The sequence below is a fragment of the Brachyistius frenatus genome, unplaced genomic scaffold (assembly GCF_029030835.1).
Source record: "Brachyistius frenatus isolate BFR_SWC_R1_liver_20210118 unplaced genomic scaffold, ASM2903083v1 Contig_54, whole genome shotgun sequence".
NCBI classification, from domain to species: domain Eukaryota; kingdom Metazoa; phylum Chordata; class Actinopteri; family Embiotocidae; genus Brachyistius; species Brachyistius frenatus.
In genome coordinates, this window is record NW_027210653.1 from 1,413,329 (window position 1) to 1,434,171 (window position 20,843).

The 20,843-nt window shown below is 41.1% G+C and overlaps 1 protein-coding gene across 2 annotated transcripts in view; it reads right to left on the minus strand.

The window, feature by feature from the left end:
- kcnip4a (potassium voltage-gated channel interacting protein 4a) overlaps window positions 1-20,843 on the minus strand; it is a 108,758-nt gene that overhangs the window by 40,973 nt on the left and 46,942 nt on the right. The window lies entirely within an intron of this gene.

Sequence of the window (20,843 nt, forward strand, 5' to 3'; positions counted from 1 at the left end):
CTCTGTTAATTGATATGCAGCTATTACAGCTGTAAACTGTTGTTAAATAGACAAAACTTTAATAACTTTTTGAAATTATGCAAATTATTTCATCACGCTGCAAATGATGGGTAAATACTTCTAATAACTTCTCGTGTGGCTATTTATTTTCTCTGTCTGACAATCATAAAGCATCCTGGTGAGTGTTACTCTTGATTAGATCACGGAGGGCACTTGACCTCGGATGAAATTATTAATCGCTGTAGAAAATCCTTGTGATAATAAGAGGTCACATCATTTGTGAATTGCATGTTGTAGTACGTGCAAATTATAAATGTTTTTTAGCTGGAAACACAGCTCACTAACAGAGTTTTGTCTGAATAATAGAATAAAATCAGAGCACAATTGCTCGAGGAATTTTACTGACAAAGAGCACCTTGAAATCCACCCAAGTCAGTAATTAAAATTTTCAATATTCCCCACCTTCTCAATATTTACTCTGTTAAGGAAGTAATAACGTGTATGATTGAGACTCCATAAAAGTGGCTGCGGGAGGACTGATCAGTGTTAAATGTCAGCTCAAGAAATAACCCGTGTCTGTGACCTCAACAGCACCTTTACTTTAAATAAAGCGCAAAACCTTAAGGGAGAGATAACAAGGAAGAGGTCAGGGAGAAAGACAACACGGCAGAGAAGGAAGGACTCGGAGGTTCTGGGTGGAAATGTGCCTGCGGTCTGCTGCCGGTGGCTGCTGGAGACAAAGGAAAGATTTCATGTGGTGTCTGCCAGCAGTATTTTTCAATACACAGTATGAATGAATTTTAACAGGATCAGATAGTCTTTGTTCCATCGTGAACCCAGAAAATTGTTGAGTCCTTCACTAACTCACATCTTGTAGATACCAAATCAGGCAAACTCCACAATTAATAGTGACCTGAACGTGTTTCAAAAGGGCCACATAAACTGACAACATCCAGCTGAGGAAAGCCGATGAAAAGAGCATGTGGTTTCTATCAGATTCTCAAGATTAGGCAAAAAGCTAGATCAATTTTTTTCCATGCAGAGCAGTATCCACCACAGCCTGCTCCAAAAACACAGGAAGACCCTCCTTCCAGAATACGTTTAAAATGCTTCATTAGAAAAATGTACAATGTAGTTTGTAATTAAAAGCCACTCCACAGATAAGGTCCCCTTGCACACCACCTCGGGGAAGGAACAGATCCCATGCTAATCTCCACAGCCTGTTGGCTCAAACAAAATTGTTTGTGCCGTTTTACCATGGAAACAACCTCTCTGCTGTGCATGCTTTTGGGCAGCTCATTTATCCCACTATCACTTACTTTCCTTTATTTGAGGCAGCTGAGCAAGAGCCAAATATAGCTCCCAAACCCTGAGAGACTCTGTGTGTGTGTGTGTGTGTGTGTGTGTGTGTGTGTGTGTGTGTGTGTGTGTGTGTGTGTGTGTGTGTGTGTGTGTGTGTGTGTGTGTGTGTGTGTGTGTGTGTGTGTGAGAGAGTGAGTGTGTGAGTGTGTGTGAGTGAGTGTGTGCGCAGAAGTGTGCATGTGTGTGCTGTCTGCAGACATGAGCAGGACCGCCATCTGTGTAGTGAGCTCCTGGAGAACAGAGGGTGTAAAGGTGAAAAGGTGCGACAGAAGGTGTGAGATGGAGCTAGACTGAGAGGAAAGGAACTTCCAGCTGTGTTTTAACATGAAATAACATGAGATTTGACTTTCCCCGAGACGTTTCTATTCAACACCGTGACCTAATCTCTAAGAGACGTTCTCCACTTTCCAACATCTGCCCTGCAATCACCTCAGAACTTTGCACAGGGTGCAATCAAGGCCTTCAGCTAATGGTGATGAAAATAATCGAGGTTTGTGCATGTCATCAGCACAGGGTGTGCTGTATCAATCAGTGTGTGATTGGTGATGAATGTAATTGCCAGTGCGGAGCATTGTGGTGCGTTGTTTGGAGCTGGTAGCGTGCACCGTGCTGTAGGTGGCGGAGAGCGTCTGCAGCTCCTGCAAACTGACAAAACTGCTACCAGAAAAATACACTGAGCTCTCTAACAGCATCACATGAGCAGCGCATCACTCCAAATGAAAATAAGGTAATGAGTCATACCCCCCCCCCACCCCCACCCCCTGGGAATTGTGATAATTATGATAATGATTAGAATATCACACAAACAATATAAATGAGAACAGCTTATTATGTATTGATATTTGAAAACAAAACTGGGCTCCATTTTGTGCTGATTGTCCCGAGATGACATTCACATGACTTTTATAAGAATAAGAATTCGTACAGTGAGCAAAACCGATTAAATAACCCCGAAAAGGAATGAATCTATCTCAATACATTTATTGCCCGATATATCAGGCAATAACGGGGCTCAATTGTTGTCCAAAAACTACATAAATGACTCATGAATGCGCTGGGTAACGTGTTCCTTCTTCAACACCATGACCATGGGCACTGCTGTTTTGTTTTTTTTCCCTTCTCAGTCTCTTTGACTCATCCTACTGCTGTAAATACTCACGAGAGAACGAAATGTGAATTTAATTACAGCAGAAAAAATGTCTCCAACAAAAACACAATTTACTTCAGTTTGAGTAACATTTACTAAAAACTAAAGTATAGAGCTGATTTATCAAACCATGAACTTTTTTTTTTTTTTTAAATGAAAATCAAATTCATCTGCCATTCATAAAGATATACTGTACATCTTCACTTGGAACAATCGTAGGACTGAAACTAAGACAGGATAGGTAACAAAAAGTAGGCTATTGGGCTTGTGATTATGATTGGTTTTGTCTTTTTCGTTGAATTTGTTGACAACAATACCAAAATCAAATATTGCCAACCGTACTCTTTCATATATTTGACTAATTAATGTACTCCAACCCCCCCCCCCCCCCAGATAATATTCTACCAGATACCCACACAGTACCCTTCCAATGTTGTATTCGACACGACGGACGGAGGGAAATCATTAACCAGTTGAAAATAGTTCTTTTCTTTACATAATTTGCTCCTCTGATTTTCAATTCGATTTCAATTGTCAGTGGAAGCAAGTTATAAAATGCAAATCATGTCCTATACCGATCTACAGCATGTTTAGCATCTGAAGATCCTATATTTAGGCTGATTTAAATCAAAGCGATTGCAGCTGTGATTAACGGACCTGCGGGTAAAACGTCCTCTTAAAGTAAACACAATGGAAGGAAGACACTGTTTACTCACGTTAAATTAAGTTACAATTGAATTCCCATCTGTAGACAAACTAGTGCTGCAACGTGGCATTAAAACAAATTAATGTCTCCCATTTGTTGGAAGAAATTACACAGGACGACCCCGGTGGCCTGTAACCTTCAAACAATATGGTTAATTGCAAATTAATGTGATACGGATCGTGTTAAATTCACAGTAATAGATCGCAGTACAATGAGTTTGCTGTCAAATGTGTGCCGTGAGATTTTTTTGTTTGGTAAGACAACACAAGCTAATAAAAAAAAGTGGATCCTGCTACAGTCTGAGATTAACAATGAAATCTTAGTTAAAAAATAAGATTTAACTAAATAATTCAACAAAAGCTTCCATGGAATTGATTTGTTAGGTGTTCAGCAGGATTTAATCACTTTTTGGATTTCCACAAATGACCAAACACAAGTCAACAGAAGATGAACTGTCTGTATGAGTTGTCACTTTCACAGCTTCAGAGGTTTTCACCAATGCCAAACTAACAGGCTTTGTTGTTCTGAATCATCAGAACTGAGCTTTTCTTGTCTGCAAGAAGCCGGTTTCTTTGGCTCTGCTGCCATCAAGTGGACAAAGCAAGAATCAACAAGGCAAAAGCCCTAATTATACTGTAAATACAATGAAATACGTTAAAATATCCTCCGCACAATTTCATTAAAAATGTACCTAAAAACCGACAGGATACTTTTTGTAACATTAGATATTAGATTTAATTCATGTACTATTCATAGTAATTGAGGACATTATCCTTGTCTTCATAATTAGCTGTATCATTTGCTATTCTGCAAACATATGGACATATTCCAAGACTGTATATGAGATTTGGAGTGAGTCTACCGCATCAACCATTTCAATCAATAAGAAAACCCTTATATATGGTTTGTCTCAGTTTATATTTGAAAAGTCTTTTTTTTTCAATTGTTTAAATTTTCACAAACAGAATTCTGTATAGTCTGATTTAAGGAGTGGTTTATATATATATATATATATATATATAAATAAGGATATTGTAACTGATTTGGGTGTTTAAGATTTGGTTTCCCATTTTGATTTGTTGTCACAGACAGGAGGTTTGGATTACACTGCGAGTTGAATTCGATGCCTGTCTTTAATTAATTCAGTGCTGACTGTGTGAAGCAACTCACCCTTTCCTGCCAAATGAGCTCATCTTCCCATCACCAGGTGACTATTAGTTAACACCGAGCCTCAATTCAACTAAATTAGACTGTACAATAACTCACCTCTGGCAAAATACATCACATAACAATAATACTGTTGACTGTGTTTCTTGGTTGTTTGTATATAATATATATATAGATATATACTGTACTAAACATTTTGGACTATGAATCTATGTACGACAATTGCTTTAGTACATTCTTACGAAATATTGTTCATATAAAATATCAAATGGAAATTACATTGAACACACAGTACAAAGTTTTACGGATCTAAACTGTCTGTGTTATGCCGAGGAATGAAGTGTTAATCGAACTGGCAACGCACCCGAGGTGACATAAGTACACGTGGTTGCCCTACAGGTGGCAGTATGCTCTGCTACGACCCACCGTTTTCCTGGAAACTTCATGCATCGTGTGAAAAACAGATAGCATGCCACGGCCGCGAGACATTACATGAAAAGAAAATCAAGATGATCTGCAATCGCCACACAACCTGTGCGAGGCACGCGTCATGCGTGCCGTCTGGACAATAAGTGCTTTGTCTCTCTTTTTTTGCGTGGTTTCCAGCAAAAAAACACACACACAAAAAAAAACAGACGGGGAAAAGATCTGTAATCAAATGTGTACTATATAATCATAGCAGAAACCCAGTATAGGCTGTAATTATGTTAAATCAATAATTTAACGAGTGAAGGGAGGTGTTTTTCTCTCTCTCTCTATCTCTCCGTCTGTCTTGTGTCTGTGATTCTTCCTCTGACCGAGGGGGGAAACTAAAATCCAGGACTGCTTTTTGGTTCCAAATCTTCACTCAGTCATGATTACTGATGGCCATTATCAGAGAAACTCAAACTAGCAGACATGCTGGCAGCGTGGACACGGACGCACACGCACACGCACACACACACACACACACACAACACACACACGCACACACACGCACACACGCACACACACACACACCCGCCATGCAGGCAGTGTGTCCCAGGCCTGAACCACTTCACTGCCCGTGCACAGCAAAGCTCATTTTTCTGCACCTGCGGAGCTTCTCTGAGCAGGATGCTGGTCATTAATCCAATTCTAAGTGAACCCTCTTAATCCTGGTCACCGTGCCCTGTGGGAACAGAGTGATTCATTTCAGCCAACACACTGCTGCACTGAGTGCCGTGCCATGGTTGGAAATCCAAACAAGATCACAGCCCAAAGCCAACTGATGTGGCTTTGCTTTTCAATTTAAATGCTAATTTAGAGAACAGAGAAACCGACGCAGTATAATGACACAGTGACTTTGAAAAGGACTCGGATTACATGCTGCTCATAGACTCCAAAGAGAAGCAGAAGTTGCATAGGTGACCCCTCCTCATTTCCTCATGTAACAATAGCCTTTTGTTACACATTACAGAATATGTGATGTATTTTACATGCCGTGTGGCTCAATAAAAATCAATGATGTTTTCCAATTGTTGGAAGGAGAAACCAATTTCACTTTGATATTTTCCCATCAGAGTCTATAGATTCATCAAGATCAGGATCATATTAGACAGTGGAAGACACTGGAGTCATTGCAGTTATTCATAAAGAGACAATTAAGCTCTGAACATCATGTATCCTACAATAATAACCACTGGGAAGTTACCACAGTCCGTAGGGGACTTCTCATTGGCTGGTAGTTAATACTGCGATATGGATCAATGGACTTGTACTTGCAGCGAGATGAGTGCCAAAGAACTATGTGAATACTAAAGGTTCTCTCAAATCTCTGTCGCACTGTGGCGTCCACTTCTGAAGATAAGTAGTTCAGTGAAGAGCGGTGCATGTGGCAGATGGCTGAGGAAAAAAAAAAAAGAGAGTTCAAAGTGATTCGGGCATACAGCCCATGTTTACAGTAATAATTACACCAAGCAAAAAAAAAAAAAAAGTGCGCTCCCTTCCTCTTTTTGTACCGCGAAGTAAAATAGCCGGACCTTATAGGACTTTGTTGTCTAATAGTGCGATGAATGCGTGTTTCAAAATTCTTTCAATGAGCCATGCTTTTAGGAGTACGGGAGAGTGCTTACTCGCATGAAAGGTTGCAGTTACACTTAAAATAAGTGCAAACCTGCGACCAAAATGTACGAGCATATGATTATGCAAATATTTGATCTCACAAACATTCCTCTTTAGTGTGCAGCAATAGTCTGCCAACACTTTGGGGCTTCACTTTTCCTTGGCTTTGCGTTTCAATATCAATGTAATAATACTGGAGCAAAAAAAAAAATAATAATTATGGGGGTAGAGACATTTTGAAAACCTACTTTGATTCAGTGTTCAAAATGCACAAAAAAAAAAAAAAAAAAAGTTATTTTGTGCTTGTGACTAAATCTTTGTCAAGCAGTGTTGTTTGCTGTTTGTTTAAATAATATTCTTTGTGGCCATAATGCTCGGCAGAAGCTCAGAGATTGTGTCATGATCGTCGCGAGCTCCCGGGGTTTATGTTTCAACAGAAAATGCCTTGTTTTTCGTATGATCAGATTGGGCTGCGAGTGCACATGGCGATTTGGTGGCGAGGCTACCCCCAAAAATGACAGCTGCTCTCCCTGTGGTCAGCCAGAGTCTCCACTCAGTTCTGTAAACACCAGAAGGCCTGGAAGGAAAGGGGGCCAGCTCCAAGCAGCATACTGGACGTCTCCATTACCCCTCGTGTTCATGTCACACGGAATTAGCACAAGAAAACAAAGCTCAGCGTGCATCTTAACTCAGTTAAAATTATTATCATCCAAAAACAAAAAATGCTAACTAGTTCAGACAGTTGATCAAATTTCATTGCGGTCGCTGATGTTAATGTTTTGCTGCGTTTCCATTGGAGCAGCTCGACATCTGAGTGCAGCTCGCTCGCTCACTCGCTCGCTCACTCCTCCACAAACTCTACGCGCAGCAACTCCCGACAACACAAACAGGCAAAACATTTAAAACGACAGAAAACACGAGGCCAAACACGACTGAATAAAACCACGTCTGTTATCGCACTCGATGCGGGGGCCGGGGGAGGTGGGAGGGAGGGGGGGGGGCATGGGAGCTCGAGAGGGAGCTGCAGGCCAAAGTTTCTATGGGTGCTTACTGTTCCATCGTCTCTTGTCATGTAGATGAGCGCAGCTATGAAAACTAATGGAAAGCATTATAGTGGGTAGTGGAGTGGCACTAAGGTCTCTCAGACAGCGCATGTTTTATTATTCTGTCCTCACATAAAGAGCCTTACACGGTACGAATCAGTACGTGACACGATTTCAAAAAAATAGTTACAATTTCAGAACAAACTGTTTTGCGATGGATTTAGGACAAAACAAATAAAGGGATATCTTCTTCAAGCGTTTTGTCGAGCAGACGACAAGGTGGTGCCGATATTTAGTTGTTTTTTTTTGGTTTTGTTTTATGACCATAAATACAAAATTCTAAGATATTCACCTTACAATGACACAAATCAGAGAAGAGCTGCAAATAGTTATATTTGTCAACGAAAGCAAACGTTTGATAGTTACATTAACTGTCGATTCAACTGCAGCTAAATAATACGTTAAACAACTGAATAAACACCTCCCTAAACATTGATCACAAGTGAGCATCCGTCAGAAGGACACCTGTCGACCTTCGCTACATGCCCGTCATGTTCGTGGAGCTGTAAATAATAAACTTGGGTAAAAAAAAAAAAAAAAGTATGAACACGGTGGATATCTTTTGGATAAGAGCTTTTTATTTAGCTTTTAAAAATCAAACGCGCGAGATCTGCTCTAACGTAAGATGAAATCATAAACATGCCAGGCTAACAAATGACAGCAGTGACATAACCAAGGCTTTCTTAAAAAGGCCCCCCTGTTTATGATAGTGAAGATGTCTCCATGCCTGGTTATGTTCTTGCGTTGGCCTCATCTCGCGCCACGCTGCAGTACAAACGTGTCCACGTCTTCTCTTAAATGTGGCGAGGACGTTGACTTTTTGAGTGGAGCACGCAGCTTTTAATCTCCGCTTTTAGCAGGATGTCATGTGCTGTTATGTAGCCATCAAGTGCACATTGAACATCCCTTTTACAGTGAAACCCTTAAAAAGAAGCCGAAGAAAGTGTTGTCCGCCAACTCATGAAACTAATGTTGTCCTCGTAGTTAGCTTGCTACAACTCATTTTAGGGAAGTTTATCTCGGTTACCCAGTTCAACCCTTACCCACAATGGCTCGTGTCATATTAAGCCAACATGAAGCTGGGCAGCATTCAGGCCACGGGAACGTAAGAGCCCGGGAAAATAGGAACGACTCTGATTTTAGCTGGACAAATTGAACGTCGCCAGGATAAAGCCAGTTTTTAATCTGCCTCCATTTAAAACAATGAACCCCCTGTTTTAAAAATGACTTTCAATTTTGAAGTGTAAATCTCAACAGGCAGAGTGACAGTAAGAATGCAAACCACCATCATCAACCGACGCTGGAAAAACGAATCGATTTCAAAATATATCTCCTCCATATTAGTTTGGATATCAGCTACACTTTAAATACGGTGTACATAAGCCCAACAATTAGGAACATCGCATGCACAAAGACTGTGTGTATCTGGATCCCGTGTTCTCCTTTCTAGGTCTCCATGAAATGTGCTTATAGTGCACATGACTGCCTGCTCTGTGATCTATTGCCCGAGCGAGTTACAAAGAGCCCCTCATTCATTTTGCTTTCAAGCTCTCCAACAATACCCGCATGAAATATGACTTACTGTACTTTACATGTCATCTGTTCTGTCTCTCTCCCACCACACCACTAAATATAACCTCTGACAGTTATTGTCCACCGGCCACCCACTAAATATTTCATTGTTCTTTCAGAAAGACGGGGCTTTCTTGTCTTTTGTTACAGTGACAAGCAGTGACGAGTCGATGCAGTATGCTGCACGTGTGCTGTCACTGGAAAATCAATATTGGGAAGAGCAAATGGAAAAAGTCAGGCAAGTTTGTGGAGTTCAGCCCGAAATGTTTCCCAAAACGTGGCCGATTTCAAGTCAATTTCATGGACTGCTGGTGTGGCAACATGAACCCAGATGGGATTAAAGAGAAAACAGAGGATTAATGGAGAACTTTCTGAATGCCCAAATCCAAAACACACACACACAGAATGATGCACAGGACTCGTAAATGCATTACAACTAATTATCTGGTTGAAATATAACAGAGTGAAATAAATCTTCTGTTTTTTTGGTTATTAGTTAACAGCTCAGATTAAAGATTAAATTGTCTCGTCTTGCCTACCTGTCCTCTTGCGTCTTTGTTTTGGCTGAACGGAGAAGATGACCATTAAAGCTCCCATGATGCCCTCCAGACTTTCTCGCCTAGTGATCTGGAAGTACTGCTAGATTTCACACACTTTCACTCCCACACTTGGGTGGCTTGAGAGTGAAAACGGAGGAGGGGGGGGGAAGACCCACAAAGAGATGCTGGGATCCTCACATGAAAAATAAAGTCCCCGGTCCAAACTTGTCCTTTATATTCACCCTGGTTAGGTGGGCTGCATGTCGAGCAATAGGAGAGGAGTGGGAGTGAAACGTGCGTGCCTCTGTGGAGTTTTGAATTTTGACGCGCACACACTGCAGCCCTCTTTCTCTCGTTTTCACACTCTGAAGTGAGAGCCCGCTGGATAATCTCTGCTCTGCAACAGCTACTTCGTACCAGTTGAGCACCTAGATTGATTGAGCGCTCGGAAAGAAAGCCAGTAACACGCTGTGGAGTGTGGTACTGACGCTCTTTTCAACAGATCTCCTCTCGCGGGGAGGGACAAACTGGAGGAAGGCGAGAGAGCTCATGCTGGAGATAACATTTTTCCTTACTGGCTGATTTTTAACTACATCTCCTGCTGGGAACGGGAGGAGAAAATCACGCTGTGTCCATGGCACCGAGTCAGAAAGAGCCGACAACCAGTGGCTCGTTTACATATTTAAATGACGTACAAGCAATCACCTGCGAGTGTCTCTTCTGCCTGGTAATGGTGACAAGTCATTTTATAAACAGATTAATGGCACACCAGGAACACTGCTGTGGTAATAGCAACAGCATTTGATCCATCCACTACAATGGGGAAAAAAAAGCCTTCAAATCACTGGATGATAGCTGAAATGAAATCACTCCTATTTATTTCACAACAGGCTTTCTGCGAAGGTCTTAAATTGTATCTTAGTTGAACTAAAACCAATTAAATCTGATTTACAACATCAATGCCGACAATCTTGTGAGTAGCGTACAGAAATCAAGAGAACCCTCCAAAAATTCAACTACATTATATTTATGTAAGAAAGAATAGGTTCTGATGGGAGTACTGATTCAGTATTCATAACTGCAGTCAAAAATCTCCTGCTTCCATAAGAAACTTATTTCCCATGCCTTTCTACACTGCATGATTGCCTCTTCAGAGCTCATCCTGCAGCCGCTTATTCAGTGGACTCCAGCTGACTTTGAGGTTCTTCAGGATTACAGGGAAGGTCTGCAGGTCAGAATCACGTTGAAGCCCACATCTCTTCTATTCTCATGCTTTTGCTGAGAAAACTACCACAGAGACGCTCGCCTGATGTGACACAACAAAAGAGGAAAATACAAAGACAAATGCTTCCGCTCCCCATGCCACCCACGCGCAATTCATTTCATGAACTGCGATGCCAGTCTAACTGAGAAACGGAAAAGCCAACCACTGCAATCAAGTACCAATTTGCACCTACTCCATTAACCTGCTTCCTGGCGGCTGCGTGTTCTTTGTCGCTCCGAGGCCTCCTGCAGCTGTCAGAATGAAGGTAAGGTAACACTGAAATGACAAAGTTTACCAGCATCATTGAACTGACTCTGACTGTGGGTGCAGGCTCTCCAAACTGTAGATCTATATGTACAAAAGAAAAAGAAACACACACTCACACAAAGAGGTTTCCGCAGCCTTTCTGAAGGTCAAGGAACTTTAAATTACCAATGTGCTCCCTATTTCTTTTGTAATTAGGTTCCTGTAAAGGAGTCTGACCAACCACGGGTGCAATTACTTCAGCATGACACCTGCATTATAATACTACCCTTAACCTTGAAAATAGCCCTTACTATGGCAAAACAACATTAGGGAGCAACCGTTTCTATTGAACATTTATGAGCAATTGATTCAAACTATACTACTTTTTAACTGTTCAAGCATACGCCATGTACTTTATGCTATTTGGACACCAATGTCTCTTTTATTGATGTAATTTTGAGCAGGTTAACTGTTATTGCCTTCATTTAGGCTGATAAAACATGAACCTTTCATCCACTTGATCAGATAAACACAGCACTCACTAAATGCTTATTTGTTTTTTCTTTGGGTTTTAATAATGACCAATATGGGGACTTTTCTGTCATTTCTCGACAAACAAAACATGCCATTGAACAAAATTTGAATATGCTATAATTGCAAACAATCACCACAGAGGTATTACTTGCAGATGCAGTTTTTTTATAGTTATAAAAGTGTCTATAAGTGCAGATGTTTTAAGAAAACTGAGCTCAGAAGATGTGGTCCTCAATGATGCTGTAGTTTAAAGAGCTACTGATTAAAAATCAGTGCCAACGTTATGTTGTCCACATGTCCCATTACCTTGTTCGACAGCTAAATATTGTGAGTGTAAGAATCAGCAGAACAACATAGTAAACAGTAAATGTTTATATCCAAGCATGTGTATCTACATATGTTTACGGAGGCTCGAAATCACGGTTGAATTGATTTTGACTAAACCTAAGTGGCACTCTGAGAAAGGGTCAAAAGCACAGTCACTTGATAGGAACCCTTCAGCTGGAGCCCCAGTTTGAAGATCAGGCCAAATCAGCTGAGCATGGCTTTTCAAAGGGTCTTCTAATTATGTCGGAGCCGTAATGACGCTTCATTAAATTAGACACTCCAGAGAATAGGACGGAATAATCAAAATGTCTCTGGGGTAAATCCTCTCCGCACACACACGGAGGCTTACTCCACACCACTTGAGGAAAACAATCTGATTAACTGTACGGGTTTGGAGAAAGAAATTGCAAAGGCGGCACAAGTGCTTGATACTTGAAATAAAGTCACACAGAGATCATTAATAGCATTTAGGTCTGATCATTTCAAGGACACAACACGTCATGTAAACATCGCGTTACTTGGAAAAGTAAATACTTGTATATCTCAAGTGTGTAGGAGCTCTGCCGCCCACAGACCAGCTATAACTTCACATGTCGGTCCATTATCTGAAGTGCTGGGCTTCATGCCTATTTTTCTTCCAGCCCACAATACCCTTTCTTGCCCCTGTTTTTTTTTTTCTTTTTTCCTGCTGATCAATCTGATGCCGTAGACAGCACTTCATTAAAAGAGATTCTGTTCATCTGGAGGTGTTTGTGACTCAGACAGACTGGGGAGCTATATGCAGGTGGTCCCCCCCCCCCCCACTGTCGTTTGAACTAACAACATGCAAAGGCAAACGGAAATGTAGTTGAGCCATAGCCGCAGGAAGCTTGTGAACAGCGGTGGAATCATGATGAGAGCGATGAATCAGACAAGTGGATGTGCACACAGAGAGCTCTAGGTGAAGACCAAAACGGAAGGTTTGTGTAAGACATAACAACGGTTATTCTTTTGAACTTGAGTGAATTTCACCTTTAAAACCTAAAAAAAAAGTTCACAGCTCTTCTGCTTTCATAATGCCTTTGTTGACTTTCTTACCGGTAGGATAAACTATGGGCAACAACACGATGCTGGGAAACAAACGCCCCTGTATGCAACTGTGAAGCAGAAGTGTACGGGCTCACTGCTAGAACAACAATTTGTAGAGCGGCAGTTCCACGTGCATCAGCTTGTCTATCGGCATCCCAGTCAGCTTTTAAAGCAGTCACTGCGATTCTATGAACTGTACGATGTGCTCACTCCCACTACATGTTTTAATCTAACCTGCGTGGCGGAAACCAGCAACTTCTCTGCTCACAATGTACGAGTCACGCATAAAATAAGCATGAAACCAATGCAGTCTTTGTTCAGTGACAGTTACATTAAAGTTTATTCAAACAAAATGACCATGTGCTCAAAGAGAGAAAGGCAGCATTACTTTGCGCAAGTTTAAAGTGGAAATGGCACTGCTGATGTATGTTTGAATGTTGCACTCCTCTTCATGGACATTTTGTGTTTGGTTGATTCAAATCCTTTGTTATTGACAGTATGCAGTATTTCCAGTGCATCAACTGTCACAGTCAAACTTATGACCGATCAAACACATTTAGAAAATAATCAACAAGAAATATTAATTTATGCATATTGGTTGTTTTCTCTAGCTGTACTGAAAACATCACAAACCACTGACTTTATAGGTGATTAATTAGGATCATGTGAATTCTAAAGTAGCTGAGGATGATGTGGCACAAGAAAATTGAGACTCATTTCTGCACTTGAATCTGTCAACAAAATTATAATTCAAATTTATGAAGCAAAGATGTCAAATATTTGCTGGTTCCAACTTCTCAAGCACAATGTTTGTGTTGTGGAAAGTTGAAGGCTGATTCTTAGGAAAATCCCTCGTGGCTCTCCATTGCTTGTTTATCTAACTGAACTGACGAGAGTTTATAGTGTTTATTCTATGTTGAATCTAAACACATTTCTGGCTCATCCTGTATAACAATGTGCTTATGAGGGTTTTTCCTATTTGTCAGATTTCTATTAGCTGTACGGAGTATAGAAAGGAAAAAAAAACCCTCAAAAACGCACTTATTTAAAAAAATATATTTAATATGGAAAATATATCCATAGTTTTTCTATGTTGTTGTTGGCTTAATGTAAACCTTGCATTTGTTTTTCACATGGCTGAGTTACTTCACAGGCATCCTTAATTTCATCTCTAAAAGAGCAGTATTCATGTTGTCCACTACGTGGCAGCAAAAGAGTGTAAGTACATGCATCGTTGTTATCCTTTGCAAGAGTGACAAAGTATGCACATTTCTCTAAGCAATGCTGACTTCCATATTAATCTCACAGACAGGACAAACATAAAAAAAAGGATTTTTCACAGTATTTTACAGCTCAAGTGCTTCAAGCTTCTTTTACTACACAAAGACATACGTTACTTTCTTCCTAATTATTCATCAGTGCTATTGACACATGCAAACAAGAGAGACGACATCTAATCAATGAAACCAATGGATGTGCCCGTTCTTGTACAGCCCTCTCCACTGGATGCAAAAAAAACATTGATATAAAGCTGTTTTCAAAATTGTGGCCAACTTTTTTTTTTTCAACAAGACAAAATACAGCTTTTCATTTCATTATCTCGCAATCACTGTGGATCAATTTGAAGCCTTGTATGCAAGATAAATAAAAGAAAGTTATTGGTTAAGAAATAAAAGTCCACTTCCATACTTTGTACAGTAGAGGGCACAATTGATCTTGAAAAAGAAAAGTAGCACACAAACAGCCCTCTGACTGTCCACATACATATCTGGGAGAGGTATCTTCGTTTGTGCTATTTACTTTACAATAATGCCATGTTATCTAGCTGAAAGCATGCGTGCTGTGATTGCAGTTCTCCTATCTAAACAGTATTGAGATCAAAAGAACTCGGGCCATTAAACAACCACACAGTACATGCATCATAGACTTTATAACAAAGATTAGGGGCTCTTGACAAAAAAAAGAGCAATGTAAATAACAGAGAGCAGACATCCTTCTTTCTTTTCCATGACGTAACACACGGTCTGTCCAGAGTACACTGTATATGTCAGAGCTCGTTCTTATACAAACTATGTCTCTTTTTCCAATATACATTCGAATTCTCTGTCGGCTTTGGGTTAGAAACTAAATGTAAAATAAGCCCACAGCAAGCAGCGATGATCCAGTCTGTTTGATGGCAGCTGAGAGTTTGAGTAAGGAGAGAACACGCCGAGCAGCAGTCAGAGCTTTACGGCCACATTTCCCCCAAAATATTTCAGAAATACAAGCAAAGCAGCAGCGTTTGAAGAGGAAATTAAATTTAAAGAGGACAGGAGAATGGTAGACCTTTCAGTGATTAACGCAAGACAAAATGTGAATTTTAACTCCGAATATAAGAAAAGGAAATCGTAAGTAACAATACAGGAAATGGATTGTCTGCTACAGTACATTGGTATAACAGAAAAATGGCTTATTTTGTGCTGAATATTTTTTTGTTAATATTAAGGCTGGATGTGCAGAGAAGCAGTAACAGATCATAGCACGACCTCTAAAAAGAGACTGTCCAAACCAGTAAAGCAGCAGTTGACAGAGGTAAACCCAGCACCCTCATTTTAGACAGAATCTGCCTGCTGTTTGTAATTAGGGATCAATTAAAATGCTCTATGGAGGTTGTCATGAGGCTTATTTTCAAAGCACAGCAGATTATGCACATGCAATCTTAACAGTACAGTTAATGTCATACATGAGGGACGGCTTGGACACACAGCAACAGAAGCCACGACTGTGCTACTGTAAAAAAAAATGCCTGTTAGAATATGCACACTCAGCACTTTATCTTTCCTGCAAGGCAATGAAAGCATCAACTACACCTTCATCTGCAAAACGATCCCACTATCGTCCTGAGACTGGTCGAAGCATAATGTGAGGCTGCAGTGACACCGGGCTGCACTACCTGCCCAGATGGTCTGAATCAGTGGGCACCGGGCCTCACGGTGCGCACCGTATCCAACTGCCATCAATCATACACAAATATGGTGCAGGGAAAAGGTTACATCGCTTCAGATGGCACAAAAAAAACCAACAAAAAAAGCCTGACGGAGCCGAGCACGGCAGCTCAGCCGCTCCAACGTTTAGTGAACCTCGGTGAATACACTATTTGTTTGGCACCGTCTTCGCCAACAAAATATCTCTGTCCATTGAGGTAGCACAGTTGTTTGGGGATTTCTAGAATAGATCATTAGGAAGCGTTGGCAAGCTGTTTGCATTTATTAACTTTTTCCCCTCTTTTTTTCTTTCCCCTTTTCTCCAAGTGCTTACTGTAAACAGAGAAGAAGAGCATGACTCAGCACTACCTTTAATGACGCATTCAAGTACAGAACTTTCCTCAAGGAGTAATAAAAGCAGAGTAGTCGGCCAGAGTCATAACTTTAATCAAGCTGTCCTGCTGCAACCAGCAAACCGAGTATTACAGAGAAACTGTTCAAAACAAATGCCTTGTCTTTACCGCAGTCTGACTGCAGGTTTCAAACAACACATCCCGCACCAGTGGTTATATGGAGCTGTCCAACATGGATGCCAGCCAAGCAGTTACAGTTGGGCGTGAGGCTCAGCGGCACCCGCTCAAGTCGATCCGTCATTAGCGCAGCCCCACCTGCTGCCTTTGTGCACCCTGTAGGCCACATTCTTTTATTACCTGCTGACATGTAGCTGCTGTCCGTGTGACACCGAGCCCACGGTTACACATCAGTGTTCATCGAGCCGTGTATGACATGGAAAAGTGTCCAAAACAAATTACAACAGAGCTGCAACAGCGGCGCTTTTCTATGCAGTCCATTTACAAATGTATCAGGTCAAGCCAAAACTTATCCGGACTAAAACTCTCCCTCAGCGGCAACAAATGACAAATCTGCACAGATGGCTGCAAGGACACCAGATTCCGTGTTTTTACTTTCTCTAAGCGATGCGCTTCATCACCTCTTAACGCAGCGGATATTGCATTACAGCAGCGTAATGAGCAGTGTTCACGCTGAATCATAGCTCTTCACACCGGATTCGTCTCCAAATAAAAAACGATGAAACTCATGCGAGGATCAACCCAATACAATCTGCCGTGGTACATGCGGTGCCACTGGTACTCAGGAGCCCACATATTGCTAAATAAGCGATTCAGATGCGAGATGAAAGCACAATTTAATGCTCCTTTGGAATCGGTGAGGTCCTAAACCCCAACAGCAATAACCATCACGCCACTTGATTTTAGCAATATTGTATACTGTACATTATCATCCGAAACACTATCTGTGCCAATTGAGTTCTGCTTGAGGTCGCAGGGGAGCAGATGAGTCTACGGCGTGAGAAACTACACGAAGCTCTAAAGCATAGTATTAAATATGCACAGTTTAATCAGCTCACTCTGTTTCAGTCACATAACTGAGAGGGCAGGGATTTATACAGGATGTAAAAACACGAGCGCAGAACTGCATTGAGGCTTTAAAACGGCAAGCATGAAATCCATCTTTTTTTTCTCTGATTGAAAACACATTATGGTATCATGGCATTATGCAAAGCAACTGGTGGGAAACTTTTACATTCAAGACTAATTCTGGTTTATAACGACTGGCATCTTGATTTTAGTAACTGATCTGCTCACGTCACAACATGACTCCAGAAAGTTAAAAGTGCACTCCACCAAGTTTACACATCATGACTGGTTTACTTGTCATACTGAGCACAATTCAGCCTGTATGAACAGTTGTATTATGTCCTCTGTGGATCCACAATGGTGGTTTCACAAGTCTCCTGAGGGAAGTAACACTAAATTGCCCGATTACCCCCTTTGAAGTGACACTATTTAACTTTGGCCTTAAGTGACAATTGTGACGACTGACTCAGTGATGTGAGCAGCACAGTAATATTCACCTAAAATTTGCTACCATTAGCCACCAAAATCTACTATAAAGACCAAGTAAGACGAGGAATCAAACCCCTGAGTGAACTGAAATAATTAAAGATGTGTTTTAATGTTAAAAATTCCATCTAATCATTTTAGACCTTGTTTCTTTATAATATGTCATGTATGAGCTGGACCTGTGTGGGTTTGTCTGCCTGTTCTTCATTACCTCATCATTTAAAGGGAAGTTCATGAAGTCAGCTGAGAGGTGCAGCTGCGTATCCTTGGATGAACAACCTTGAACATCCATCGGCTTTGCCGGGGTCACAAACAGTGCCATGCAACACACATTCATCAACTGGCTCTAAAATCTATTAGGCTGGCTCTGATGACAGCTCATCACCAACAATGACAGGTGAAACACTGACCGTGTCAATGATGCCAACACTGCTGGTGCCCGACAAGCACACGCTCTCTGTTAATAAACCAGAGAGCGGAGGGGAAACCCTTTTCTGCGGGTAAAAGTCGAGACATGTTGTGAGCCTTCTTCCCACAGGGACCTGTAGCCCGTAACCAAATGCTGTTCGTGCCAGCAGCTACGGTAACACTCGCGTATCATCTATACTCTCTTATGTTTCCTACACGGAGGCCATATTGCATGTCAGGGCTGAGAAATTGCAGCATGAGTTTCATCATGTAATGCCAGCATCTAGTTCACTTTCACAGGCTCAGAAAAAAGCGATGATGATGTTTGGTGGAAACAGTCGATTGACTCTTTTTATCAGTCTTATCTGATAGACTGCAGACAGGCAAGTGATTGTGAATGTGAATAGCAGCAGTGCAAAATGAGATTAGAGGAGCACTGCTTGGAAAAAATGTTTGCACTATCTAATTTAAAAGCTGAAGTCAAGCCAACAGCTTTTGGTCATTAATCCTTGCGGATTGAGAGGGGATATTAGAGTGGGTCTTTGTTTCATGCCTCTCCAAATCACTAAAGTTTGCTTCCATTAAAATACTTTCATTCTAACTGTGGAATCGGCTTTTCTCTGCACCTTTGATCTGAAACTAGAAGCCAATCAATATGTACAATCTACTAGACCGTCTGAAACCAACCTCACACACAATGTTCACTTTACTAAGGCGTGCACTTTCAAGCAGGGGCCCATGACGAGAGTATATTTCTGTTTGCTGGATGACTGTACCACCAAAATGTCCTGCTTCATGAGTTCCTAATGCCTTAATGATCTGTTGTTACTGCAGTAACGTGCCGACTCTGCAGCAACAGAGAGAAGGGCTGAACAGTCAGTGTCTTCTGAGTGGATGCTACAGCTCAGGGCATATCCTCTCAGTCGAATTCAGTTGCACACGCTTCACACCAACAATGGGGAACAAGGCTGTGATCAATGCTGTTGGTGTCTCTGAACTTGCTGAGGCGGTTGCTTCTCTACCAAATACACTGTCTCACCAGTGATGAAGTTATGTTTAAGGCCGAGTATGTCCTGAAAAACAGTACGTGGCGAGGTGCGATACCCAGCTGCAGTGATGTTCCCTTCATTTGAATCATATTTACATGCTGTAAGAGGAAGAATTATTGTATATGTAATTATAATATAATATATAATAATATATATGTTGAATATTTTAATTTGACAGAACAGTAGAGCCATACAAACATGGAATCTTGAATATTTTACTCGGTATCAAAATGAGAAGTTGAAACCAGTTGAAGAACAATGTATGATTAGGAATAAATTCCTTTTTTTTTTTTTTTTCATCTCTTGTTTCGTGGAAAAATAAAAAGGGACAGCTCGAAGTTAAGAAGAAAATGTCATAAGTGTAGAGGATAAAATGTAGAGAAAAGGACGCATAACTTTTCAGGCAATGATCAAAGTACTTTTCCTTCTGCTTTATTTATTTACAACACTACATAAACACTTATGGTGTGAAAGATGATACAGTAGGTAAACCACTTATGTGAGGGTTATACAAGCATTTACGCTGTATATCTTTGAGGGCACCGATCTATGAATTAATCACACAGCAATCCTCTGCTGTGTAACTGCTGGTGTGCACACAGTTTCTCTCATCTGCAACTGACCTCTACATTTTCTGTCCACCTCAAAGTCGAGATAACTCCTTCTAACCTTTAAATCCACCTCCATAATACCACAGCCGCTGACCTTTCACCCCACCGACGCCATTTCCAGAAGCAGCTCGTCTGTGGTGCACCCGACAGAACTAGGTTGAGTTCCCGCTCATAAAAATGACATGAAGTTAAGTTGACTGGCAGAAATGTTCGCTTGAATTATGCATTGCATGATAAATACTGACCTCCGGGGGGAACTGCTTCCCGAGACGTTTCAGTTCAATGTAAGGTGAACAGAAAACACGGAGCTCTTCCCTCGGGGATTCTGATAGATGGTACACAAATCAAATGGATCAGTTCGGCGGACGCCGTTGTGCCATATTGAGGCCGGCGGCTGCGGCTCTGAATGTAATGTTATGAGTTAGGCCTGTCTTGTGTCAAGTGATGCAGTCACAGCTCATTGATAATCCATATGCAGATGTGAGGGAGCATGTGCTTAGGCCACTTATAGAAATTACAAGAAATGCCAATACGTGTGAGTCAACCATGGATAGAGCAGGCCTGCTGAGCACAGGACCAGGGGCCAAGAGTCACATTGCCCCTCAGATAGAGTCTTGATTTGAAATCAATGATGTTTAGAAAGTCACAAAGCTCAGTGGAAAGTACTATTATTTTTTATATATTTTTTTTTTATATCGAATATCTTTCATCCAAATCCAGTCTAGTATTTGTTTTTATTTTTTCCTTCACAGTTGCAGCCATCTCGAGCT